Here is a 12,474-nt window from a genome sequence, read left to right on the forward strand (position 1 = left end):
GAACCAGGAACTAGTTCCATCTAGGAGCACCAGGCATAAGATTGGGATGCTTCTTGAAGTCAAGAGGCTAAGGAGGGGTGATTCTTTGGAAGGGAATTACATGGTTAAAGAGATTAAATATTTAGAAAGATGGGTCTTATGCCAATACAGAGGATGAAACAAATGAGCAGGAGTGTAGCTTGGGATACAGGTAAGGAGACTCCAGTGCATAAGTTGTGCTCCCTTGATATTTTCATTGGGAGCTACCTAGGGCATTTCTTAGGAAATGGCCACATCATAATGAAAGACAGTGTAGTAAGTGTCAAAATATGTATCAGTGAAGTAATAAATCGTATAAAATGTGCTGAGCACAATGCTTGGCACAGACTTGTCATTGTTTAGTTGCTCAGTCATGTCCAATTCTTTAGCGACTCCATTGGTTGGGAAGATCCCCTGGAGAAGGAAATGGTGACCCACTCCAGTATTATTGCCTGAAAAATCCCATAGATGGAAGAGCCTGGTGGGTTACATAGTCCATGGGGTTGCAAAAGAGCTGGATGTGACTGAATGACTAAACCACAACAGCAAGGACTGTAGACCTCTGTCCATGAGATTTTCCAGGCAAGATTACTAGAGTGAATTGTCATTTCCTTCTTCAGGGGATCTTCCCGACCCAGGGATTGAACCCTCGTCTCCTGCATTGCGGACAGATTCTTTACTGCTGAGCCACTGGAGAAGTCCCCATTCCATAAAATTGTATCAATGAAATAATAAATCATATGTAATATACTTAGGGCTTCTCAGGTTGCACAGTGATAAAGAGTCTGCCTGCTAACACAGGAGACACAAGAGACATGGGTTCTATCCCTGAGTGGGTAAGATCCCTTGGAGAAGGAAATGGTAAACTATTCCAGTAGTCTCACCTGGAAAATCCCATGGACAGAGGAGCCTGGCAGGCTGCAGTTCATAGGGTCACAAAGAGTCAAGCGCCACTGAGTGCACGCACACACACATGTAATGTACTTAGCACAGTGCTTGGTACAGAGTAGCCACATAATACATGAAAACCTCTATTATCATTAAAAAAAAAAAAGATGAGGTTGTGGTGGGGAAAAGTTTATCTTAATTACACAGTTCAGTTTCTTCAGTTCACCATCTCTAGAAGTGCATGCTCAGGGCTTCTAGGATTACAGAAGTGTTTATGACTCATTATTTGTGTTGTTATAATTATGATGGTATAACATTTACTGGCTTTAGAGAACGACAGAGGTATAAAGAAAACAGCAGTTTGGCTCATTATTCTGAGGGAGAAAAAGCAAAACTGAATACCAACTAAAAGAGAAATGAAGTAGGAAAGCCAGATGCCTTTTTTTTTTCCCTTCGCCATTGTGAATTTAAAAGTTGAGCAATGGCACTTCCCTTGTGGTTCAAAGGGTAAGACTTCACCCTTCAATGCAGGGGGTGCCAGTTCAATCCCTGGTCAGGGAACTAAGATCCCACATGCCTCATGGCCAAAAAACCAAAACAGAAAACAGGAGCGATATTGTAACAAATTCAATAAAGACTTTAAAAACAGTCCACATTTAAAAAAATAAATCTTAAAAAAAGAATAAAAGTTGAGCCCTGGTCAAGTTGAAAGCTTTTGTATTTGTTCCTAGCAAATCTTGTAGGAATGGGACTAGTCTGTAAATTACCTCAAATCATGTTCCTTATACAGCTTTGTGTAACATCACCCAGGTCCTCAGTAAAGTAGCACTGGGAAAATTGGTTGTGACTGAATTAGTTCTGTTGGGACTGGAGTCTCAGGCAACTAACTGGTCCCAAGAATCCAGAGCCTTTTCAAAACTGCTGCTGCTGCTGCTGCTGCTGCTAAGTTGCGTCAGTTGTGTCCAACTCTGTGCGACCCCAGGCAGCCCACCAGGCTCTGCTGTCCCTGGGATTCTCCAGGCAAGAACACTGGAGTAGGTTGCCATTTCCTTCTCCAATGCATGAAAGTGAAAAGTGAAAGTGAAGTCGCTCAGTCATGTCCGACTCTTAGCGGCCCTATGGACTGTAACCTATCAGGCTCCTCCATCCATGGGATTTTCCAGGCAAGAGTGCTGGAGTGGGGTGCCATATGCAGTATCTTGTTAGGATCAGTGTTTGTACAACCTGGGCAGATAGAATAGAGTTCTTAGGTGATCACATATGCTAGGAGTCCAACTGCCAGGTTCTGTGGATGCTCTAATAGCTTCTGAGAGCTCTTTTATTATTTACTTTAAATATATTGTGTTAAGACTTTTACTACTCTTTTTAGCATCACTAAAAACAAAATTAGCCTACTATTGTAGTTTAATATACTATTTCAATAATTTTGAATTTGCATCAAAATGAATGCATAATTTAAAAAATTTTTGATGCAAATTCAAAATTATTGAAAAGTATATTAAACTACAATAGCAGGCTAATTTTGTTTCTACTGATGCTAAAAATAAAAGCATGGTTGGGCTTCCCTGGTGGCTCAGCTGGTAAAGAATCTGCCTGTAATGAAGGAGACCTGGGTTTGATTTCTGGGTTGGGGAGATCCTCTGGAGGAGGGCATGGCAATGAGTATTCTTGCCTGGAGAATCCCCAAGGACAGAGGAGCCCGGCAAAGAGTTGGACATGACTGAGCGACTAAGCACAAATGCATGATTATTCAAAAGACAATCAGTTCAGTTCAGTTCAGTTCAGTCACTTGGTCATATCCAGCTCTTTGCAACCGCATGAATCGCACGCCAGGCCTCTCTGTCCATCACCAACTCCCGGAGTTCACCCAAACTCATGTGCATCGAGTCAGTGATGCCATCCAGCCATCTCATCCTCTGTCGTCCCCTTCTCCTCCTGCCCCCAATCCCTCCCAGCATCAGGGTCTTTTCCAATGAGTCAACTCTTCGCATGAGATGGCCAAAGTATTGGAGACAATAATCAAAAGATTATTCAAAAGGTCTCTGAATTACCTCAAATCATCTTCCTTATGTGGCTTTGGGTAATATCACCCAGGTCTTAGTTTCAGCTGCCAAACATTATGGTCTGGTTTTAACTCAAGAGTCTGGAAAGAAGTCATCATAAAAGGGGAGGGCACCCTTCTTTCTCCTCCCCATCATGGTGGTAGCAGCAGTGTTTCTGAGGAAGCTGATTGGAATTCCAGGGGACCAGCACAGGTCTGGTGGCCAACTGTAGAGCAATGATTTGGAATATAGGTTAGATGCTGGTTTTGCAGCATGGACTGACAGCAGATCAATCAGTGCACAATGAACACTGGCCCAAATGCTGCAGAGGGAGAGGGGATTGCTGGTGTCACACCACTTGGCTGAGCTACGGAGTTAGCATGGTGCTGCTACTGCTGCTAAGTCGCTTCAGTCGTGTCCGACTCTGTGCAACCCCATAGACGGCAGCCCAGCAGGCTCCCCTGTCCCTGGGATTCTCCAAGGCAAGAACACTGGAGTGGGTTGCCATTTCCTTCTCCGATACTTTTGTATAATAGTAAAATACATTTCTAGGATTAGTTTACAAGGAGTTTCCATGGAAATCATATTGTTTCTTTCCTCATAGATCTGATACATTGTATGAATGGATATTCTAACATCTCAATTTGTTTCTAAGTGTTTTTTAATTGGAGTTTTAAGGATTTTTAGCTGAAATCCCAACCAAATCACTTGCTGGTAAAGGATTATGCATTTTGTGATTCCTATGTAAGGGTTCTGGGTGGGGTTAGCCAGTTTGGATTTGAATTCTAGTTCTGCCACTGTACATGCTGGATAACCTTAAACAAGACTTAATCACTCTGATCCTGTTACTTGCACTGTAAAATCAGATAGTAATATGAGCACCAATCTCCCAGAGTTGTGGTGAGGCATAAAAGAACTCATTTTATAAAATGTTTAGCTGGCAGGCAGGCTTCCCTGGCAGCTTAGCTGGTAAAGAATCTGCCTGCAATGCAGGAGCTGCTGGTGCTGCTAAGTCACTTCAGTGGTGTCCGACTCTGTGCGACCCCATAGGCGGCAGCCCACCAGGCTCCCCTGTTCCTGGGATTCTCCAGGCCAGAACACTGGAGTAGGTTGCCATTTCCTTCTCCAGTGCATGAAAGGAAAAGTGAAAGTGAAGTTGCTCAGTCATGTCTGACTCTTAGTGACCCAATGGACTGCAGCAGGAGACCCCGGTTCAATTCCTGGGTCGGGAAGATCCCCTCCAGAGGGGATAGGCTACCCACTCCAGTATTCTGGCCTGGAGAATTCCATGGACAGAGAAGCCTGGGAAGCAGTCCATGGGGTCCCAAAGAGTCGGATATGATAGAGTGACTTTCATCTTCACTTAGCTGTCAGGTGTTTACTATGTAAGTATTCTTCATGCTTTTTAGTTTATATCATTAAAATAATGAAAACACTGTTAGTAGGAATGACTTACTAGAAAGAATATTAATAAACTTATTAGTTTGGTAGTGGCCAGTAGCCAGAATGCTGGTTAACTCTCCTGTCCCTGCCCTCCACTGAGACCTTGTGCTGGGACACATCTAGAGGGTTTGCAGTTCTGGAAGTTTCTTGCTAGCCTCCGACAGACTCTGAGGAGAAGGTGGCTACTTGCGCTTTCCTAGCCTTTCTGCCACTACCACACTGAAGCTGACAGTAGGGGAGGGCTGTCAGTAGCGTAAGTTATGCACAGTGACTGAAGTACTCACTTCTCAGTGCAAAATTTAGGGATATACTCAGAACTCAAAATACTCAGTACTGAAGATTAAGAACAACAACAATAACAATTTAATGCAATATTGAAAAAAAAAAAAAATTCCGTAATAAAAATAACAGATTTTAAAATAAAGATATTCTAACTCTTCCTTTTGTTTTATCTCTCCTATAGTACCTCATTGGAGAAGGCAATGGCACCCCACTCCAGTACTCTTGCCTGGAAAATCCCATGGATGGAGGAGCCTGGTAGGCTGCAGTCCATGGGGTCGCTAAGAGTCGGGCACGACTGAGTGACTTCCCTTTCACTTTTCACTTTCATGCATTGGAGAAGGAAACGGCAACCCACTCCAGTGTTCTTGCCTGGAGAATCCCAGGGACAGAGGAGCCTAGTGGGCTGCCGCCTATGGGGTCGCACAGATTCGGACACGACTGAAGCGACTTAGCAGCAGCAGCAGCATAGTACCTCACAGTACTTTTAGGTTTTTATTTTGAAAAAAAATTTAAATGTCACATGAAATTATTTATCTTGATTATTGAGTTGGTTTCCCCTTAAATATCATAGCCAAGGTTAATGTCTCACTCCTAGTCTCTATTCGGGGAAGTGGGGTACTGTGCGGTTGGCCAGGAGGAGCAAGTGGTGAAATATTTGGGAAGCCTGAGAAAGGTGGATTGGGCGCCCCTGGAGCATGCAGGTTGCCAGGAATGGACAAGCTGGGGACTGGGGCTCCAGGGCCCGTGGGCGGGGAAGGGGCCAAGGCGGCGCTTACTGGGTCTTCCTGCCTGCCTGATACAGGGGTCGGACCGCGCCTTTGCGAGGTCTGCGCGCGGCGGCGGCTGTAAACCTGTCCGCGGGCCGCTGGCGGGGCGGTTGGGGAAAGCGTTGGAGGGAAGCGCGGTGCTCGGTTGATTAGCGCCCCTCTGCGTCGAGGCGGAGGCAGTTGCCGAGGCCTCAGCGGTGAGCGTTCGGACCTCCTCGCCCTTTCTTCTCTTGCCTAAACCCTCTTACTCCCTATGCTCTGCTTACCCCTCTAGGCCTTCCAGCCCAAGAGCGCTCTCCCGCTGAGCCACGCCCCCGCTCCGCCCCCCTCCTCAAAAAACGCCACAAATGCACAAAAACCCAAATAGGAAATTTTTCTAATTTTTAATTTTGGTTGTAACTTAGTGATTAGAAGGAAAGTTTTGGGAGGTTCAGTCAGCTTTGATTTTAATTTGACTTCAGGCAAGTGACTCGATCCCTAAATCTCAGCTATAATGTAGGGATATCATTTTATTCATCCTATAGGATTTTTGTTTTTTAAGAAAACCAAGATAAAAGTCACCAGTTTCAGTATTTTAAATTATTGGAATTCAGTGACTTTAATTACATTCATTATGTTGTGAAACTGTCAGCACTAATTGTGGAACATTTTAATCTTCCCTAAAATAAACCCTGTACTCAGGAACAGTCCTTCCTCAGGCTCCCCATTTCCACCCTCTGGTACCACAAATTGACTTTCTGTTTGTATGCATTTGCCAGTTCTGGACATTTCTTATGTCAGTGGAAATAATCAATAAGCCAGTTGAGACTAGGAAAAGAAAACAGTTTCAATTGAAACAACCTGAGGACTGCAGCCTGGGAGAGTGGCTTTCAGATAACTGAGGAACTGCTCCAGGGAAGCCATGGTGGTTTTCTGCATAGTTTTATATCTCATCAGAGCAAATGTTAGCGGAGGAGTGTCTGGAGGCCTCTCCTCCTGTGGCCCTCATTCTTGGTAAGGATGCAAAGAAGAATCTAAGGTCTTACCTGTTGCACGCAAGTTTCTTAACAGTAAGGAAAGAAAGAACAGGTCGGTAAGCGGTGGGAAGCCACTGAGCGACTGAGCACACACGAAGAACAGAGAGAATACCTTGAGAGAGGTGGGCCATGCAACGGGAGGCAATGGCCCTGGAAGGGTGGGGAACAGAGATATTAAGGCAAGGTCATTTGCATAATCCAGGGGATTATTGATTGACAGACTTGATTGACAGCTGCACATGTCCTTTTCATAATTCAGTCTGTTATAATTAGATGTGTATATTCATGAAATATTTGTAAGTAGTTAATGAGTCCAATGGACACCAAAAGATTACTTCAGTACATGATCGTGTGAGGTGTGTGTGTGTGTGTGTGTGTGCGCGCCAGAGTAGGGAAAGTCCCACTAGTTGGCTGGTGGGTGGTTTTTCTGGTCCCTTGACTATTTTGGAGTATTGATGGGGGCATATTTGGTGGGGGTGGTAAATTGCTTGGTGGGATTAGGTGACCACTGGATGTTTAGCTGAAGGGAGCCACCTTTCCTTTCTCTTGGCTAACTTCCTGCCTAACAGAAAGAACACCAAACAAGTAGGAATACATTCCTTTAAGGTTTCACAAAAACAAACAAACAGAAATAGATAGAAATGTATACAATGTGTCAGTATGGCCTTGGCACCAGAGAAAAGGAGTCTTATCATCCAAGAAGTATCAGCACTGACATCTCAGGAAAGGAGGCATTTAATCTGTATTTTTAACACGGACTTTTTAACTTTAGATCAATGTACCTTTTTCTTTAGTGATTAAAGCAGATGCCAAGGTTATGTTTGATAGGCTACAAACAGGCTGTTTTAGCTAGTGTAAAATTCAAGTTAAATCATGTATAAGCGAGAATGACTTCTTCGTAACTCAGTTTGTGAAAATTTCTTCCTTCACAAGTATATAAATATAGAATCATATAATATGTGGTATTTTGTGTTTGGCTTCTTCCACTTGACATATTTTCAAGGTTCATGAGTTTTGTGTCATGTAACTACATTTTGGATAATACCACATTCTGTTTATCCATTCTCAGAGACTTTCAGGTTGTTTCAACTTGAGTATTATGAATAATGCTACCATGAACTTTAGTGAACATATTTTTACGTTGGTGTATGATTTCTATTCCTAGAAACTTAGGAGTAAACTTGCAAGGTCATATGGTAATTATATGTTTAACTTTTTGAGGAATGGCCAAACATTTCCCCAGCTGCTATACTACTTTACATTCCCACCAGCAGTGTGTGAGGGCTCCAGTTTTCTACATTCTTGCCAATATTTATTTTCTGTTTAAAAATTAAAATATTTTAAGTTATAGCTCTTAGTGGGTGTTTACACATTGTGGTTTTGATTTAAATTTCCTTAGTGACTATGGCAACCCACTCCAGTACTCTTGCCTGGAGAACGTCATGGAGGGAAGAGCCTGGTAGGCTACAGTCCATGGGGTTGCAAAGAGTTGGACACAACTAAGTGACTTCACTTCACAGTGACTATATTGAACATCCTTTCATGTACTTGTTGGCCATTTGTATAATTTCTTTTGGAGAAATGTCTATAGCTCCTTTTGCACGTTATTTTACTGGTCTGTCATTTTGTTGTTGAATTGTAAGAGTTCTTTTTTGTTCATAATATGAAATCCTTATCAGATATATGGTTTGAAAACATTCCATTCTATGACTTGTCTTTTCACATTCTTGTCCTTCGGTGCTCAAAAGTTTTTGACTTGGTGAAGCTCAATTTTTCCAGTTTATTGTGATCCACACAGTCAAAGGCTTTGGCATAGTCAATAAAGCAGAAATAGATGTTTTTCTGGAACTCTCTTGCTTTTTCCATGATCCAGCGGATGTTGACAATTTGATCTCTGGTTCCTCTGCCTTTTCTAAAAACCAGCTTGAACATCTGGAAGTTCATAGTTCATGTATTGCTGAAGCCTGGCTTGGAGAATTTTGAGCATTGCTTTACTAGCGTGTAAAGTAGATGAGTGCAATTGTGCAGTAGTTCGAGCATTCTTTGGCATTGTCTTGAGAAACCAATATGCAGGTCAGGAAGCAACAGTTAGAACTGGACATGGAACAACAGCCTGGTTTCAAATAGGAAAAGGAGTATGTCAAGGCTGTATATTGTCACCCTGCTTATTTAACTTATATGCAGACTACATCATGAGAAACGCTGGGCTGGAAGAAAAACAAGCTGGAATCAAGATTGCTGGGAGAAATATCAATAACTTCAGATATGCAGATGACACCACCCTTATGGCACAAAGTGAAGAGGAACTAAAGAGCCTCTTGATGAAAGTGAAAGAGGAGAGTGAAAAAGTAGGCTTAAAGCTCAACATTCAGAAAACGAAGATCATGGCATCTGCTCCCATCACCTCATGGGAAATAGATGGGGAAATAGTGTCAGACTTTATTTTTTGGGTCTCCAAAATCACTGCAGATGGTGACTGCAGCCATGAAATTAAAAGACGCTTACTCCTTGGAAGGAAAGTTATGACCAACCTAGATAGCATATTGAAAAGCAGAGACATTACTTTGCCAAAAAACGTCCATCTAGTCAAGGCTATGCTTTTACCAGTAGTCATGTATGGATGTGAAATTTGGACTGTGAAGAAAGCTGAGCGCAGAAGAATTGATGCTTTTGAACTGTGGTGTTGGAGAAGACTCTTGAGAGTCCCTTGGACTGCAAGGAGATCCAACCAGTCCATTCTGAAGGAGATCAGCCCTGGGATTTCTTTGGAGGGAATGATGCTGAAGCTGAAACTCCAATACTTTGGCCACCTCATGCGAAGAGTTGACTCATTGGAAAAGACTCTGATGCTGGGAGGGATTGGGGGCAGGAGGAGAAGGGGACGACAGAGGATGAGATGGCTGGATGGCATCACTGACTCGATGGACGTGAGTCTGGGTGAACTCCGGGAGTTGGTGATGGACAGGGAGGCCTGGCGTGCTGCGATTCATAGGGTCGCAAACAGTCAGACACGACTGAGTGACTGAACTGAACTGAACTGAAGCTCAATTAATGTGTTTTCTTTTGGTATCATATCTGAGAATGCATTGCTGAATCCAAGTTATGAAGATTTCCTATGTTTCCTTCTAAAATTTTATTGTTTTAGCTCTTACTTTTGGGTGTTTGATCCATTTTAAAATAATTTTGTATATATTTTGAGGTTAGAGTCCAACTTTATTCATTTGCATTTGCCTGTTATCAGGCCCTCTCCACATTCTTGGGCAGCAATACTATAGAAATGAATATTCCTACCACAAGGCTCTTAAGCAAGCGAAGTTTTTTATTTGTGTGGTATTTTGTCCACAAGGGAGAAGGCAGAAAAGACTGCCCAATAACTCCACAAAAAGTTCTGAGGAACAGATTTAAAAGACAGTGTGAGGGAGAGTGCTGCAAGGTACCTGATCAGCTTGTGTTTGATTTTGAATTGGTTGGCATCAAGGTTAAATTTCAAGCATCATCAACCTTCTGGTTTCAACCAGTGTGGTGTCTACATGCTTGCAGTCAGCAGTTTTCATCCGGTGGGGATCTGTGTCCTGCAAAAAAATCTTGGGAATGTCTGTCAGGTCTTTGGGCTTCCCTGGTGGCTCATTGATAAAGAATCCTCCTGCAATGCAGGAGCCACAGGAGACATGGGTTTGATCCCTGGGTCAGGAAGGTCCCTTGGAAGAGGGCACAGCAACCTACTGCAGTATTCTTGCCTGGAGAATCCTGTGAACAGAGGAGCCAGGCAGGCTACAGTCCTTGGGGGTCACAAAGAGTTGGACACAACTGAAGCGGCTTAGCAGCAGCAGCAGTCAAGGAAATCAGAGTTCAGTGATTCTTCTAGGTGTCAATAAAAAAAAAAATATATTGGAGGATAATTGCTTTACAATGTTGTGTTGATTTCTGCCTTACAATAATGTGAATCAGTCATAATTATATATATTAATAAATTTATATATATACACACACCCTCCCTCTTGAGCTTCCCTACTACCCACTCATCCCACCTGTCTTGGTCATCACAAGAGTGCCAGGTTGGGCTCCCTGTATTACATAGCAGCTTCCCAAATACTATCTATTTTACACTTGGTAATGTGTACATGTCAATGCTACTTTCTCAATTCATTCCACCCTCACCATCCCCCATGGTGTTCACAAATCCCTTCTCTATGTCTTTTCACCATTCCTTCTCTGCTGATAGGTTCATCAGTACTATTGTTCTAGATTCTATATGTATGTGTTAACATATGATATTTGTTTTTCTCTTTCTGACTTCATTCTGATTAACAGGCTCTGGGTTCATTAACCTCACTATAACTCACTCTAATTTGTTCCTTTTTATGGCTGAGTAATATTCTATCGTATATATGTACCAGGACTTCTTTATCCATTCATCTATTAATGGCTATCTAGATTGCTTCCGTGTGCTGGCTATTGTAAAACAGTGCTGCAGTGAACGTTGGGGTACATGTGTTTTTTGAGTTATGATCATCTCAGGGTATATGCCCAGCAATGGAATTGCTAGGTGATATGGTAGTTTTATTCCTACATTTTTAAGGAATCTCCATGCTGTTCTCCACAATGGCTATATAATTTACATTCCCATCAACAGTGTAAGAGAGGGTTCCCTTTTCTCCACATCCTCTCCAGCATTTGTTGTTTGTAGATTGTTTTGATGATGACCATCTGACTCATTCCATAGTTCATCAGGCACTCTATCTATCAGATCTAGGCCCTTAAATCTATTTCTCACTTCCACTGTATAATCATAAGGGATTTGATTTAGGTCATACCTGAATGGTCTAGTGGTTTTCCCTACTTTCTTCAATTTAAGTCTGAATTTGGCAATAAGGAGTTCATGGTCTGAGCCACAGTCAGCTCCTGGTCTTGTTTTTACTGACTGTATAGAGCTTCTCCATCGTTGGCTGCAAAGAATATAATCAATCTGATTTCGGTGTTGACCATCTGATGATGTCCATGTATAGAGTCTTCTCTTGCGTTGTTGGAAGAGGGTGTTTATTATGACCAGTGCATTTTCTTGGCAAAACTCTACTAGTCTTTGCCCTGCTTCATTCCGTATTCCAAGGCCAAATTTGCCTGTTACTCCAGGTGTTCCTTGACTTCCTACTTTTGCATTCCAGTCCCCTATAATGAAAAGGACATCTTTTTTGGGTGTTAGTTCTAAAAGGTCTTGTAGGTCTATATAGAACTGTTCAACTTCAGCTTCTTCAGGGTTGCTGGTGGGGGCATAGACTCGGATTACTGTGATATTGAATGGTTTGCCTTGGAAACGAACAGAGATCATTCTGTCATTTTTGAGATTGCATCCAAGTACTGTATTTCAGACTTTTTTGTTGACCATGATGGCTACTCCATTTCTTCTGAGGGATTCCTGCCCGCAGTAGTAGATATAATGGTCATCTGAGTTAAATTCACCCATTCCAGTCCATTTCAGTTCGCTGATTCCTAGAATGTCGACATTCACTCTTGTCATCTCTTGTTTGACCACTTCCAATTTGCCTTGATTCATGGACCTGACATTCCAGGTTCCTACACAATATTGCTCTTTACAGCATCGGACCTTGCTTCTATCAGCAGTCATATCCACAGCTGGGTATTGTTTTTGCTTTGGCTCCATCCCTTCATTCTTTCTGGAGTTATTTCTCCACTGATCTCCAGTAGCATATTGGGCACCTACCGACCTGGGGGAGTTTCTCTTTCAGTATCCTATCATTTTGCCTTTTCATACTGTTCATGGGGTTCTCAAGGCAAGAATACTGAAGTGGTTTGCCATTCCCTTCTCCAGTGGACCACGTTCTGTCAGATCTCTCCACCATGACCTGCCCATCTTGGGTTGCCCCACGGGCATGGCTTAGTTTCATTGAGTTAGACAAGGCTGTGGTCCTAGTGTGATTAGATTGACTAGTTTTCTGTGAGTATGGTTTCAGTGTGTTGGCCCTCTGATGCCCTCTTGCAACACCTACCGTCTTACTTGGG

General features: G+C 42.7%; 1 protein-coding gene across 2 annotated transcripts in view; it reads left to right on the forward strand.

The window, feature by feature from the left end:
- The first annotated feature begins 5,309 nt into the window (after nucleotides 1–5,309).
- LOC133238360 (phospholipid-transporting ATPase ABCA3-like) overlaps nucleotides 5,310–12,474 on the forward strand; it is a 75,623-nt gene continuing 68,458 nt past the window's right edge. Inside the window, exon 1 of one of the 2 annotated variants that reach the window (XM_061401370.1) lies at nucleotides 5,310–5,637. The gene's annotated coding sequence lies outside the window, so the exon portion shown is untranslated. Of the gene's footprint in view, nucleotides 5,638–6,110; nucleotides 6,434–12,474 lie in introns of those variants that run through there. The other variant, XM_061401371.1, reaches the window with a different exon arrangement.

Source organism: Bos javanicus, chromosome 25 (genome assembly GCF_032452875.1).
Source record: "Bos javanicus breed banteng chromosome 25, ARS-OSU_banteng_1.0, whole genome shotgun sequence".
NCBI lineage: Eukaryota > Metazoa > Chordata > Mammalia > Artiodactyla > Bovidae > Bos > Bos javanicus.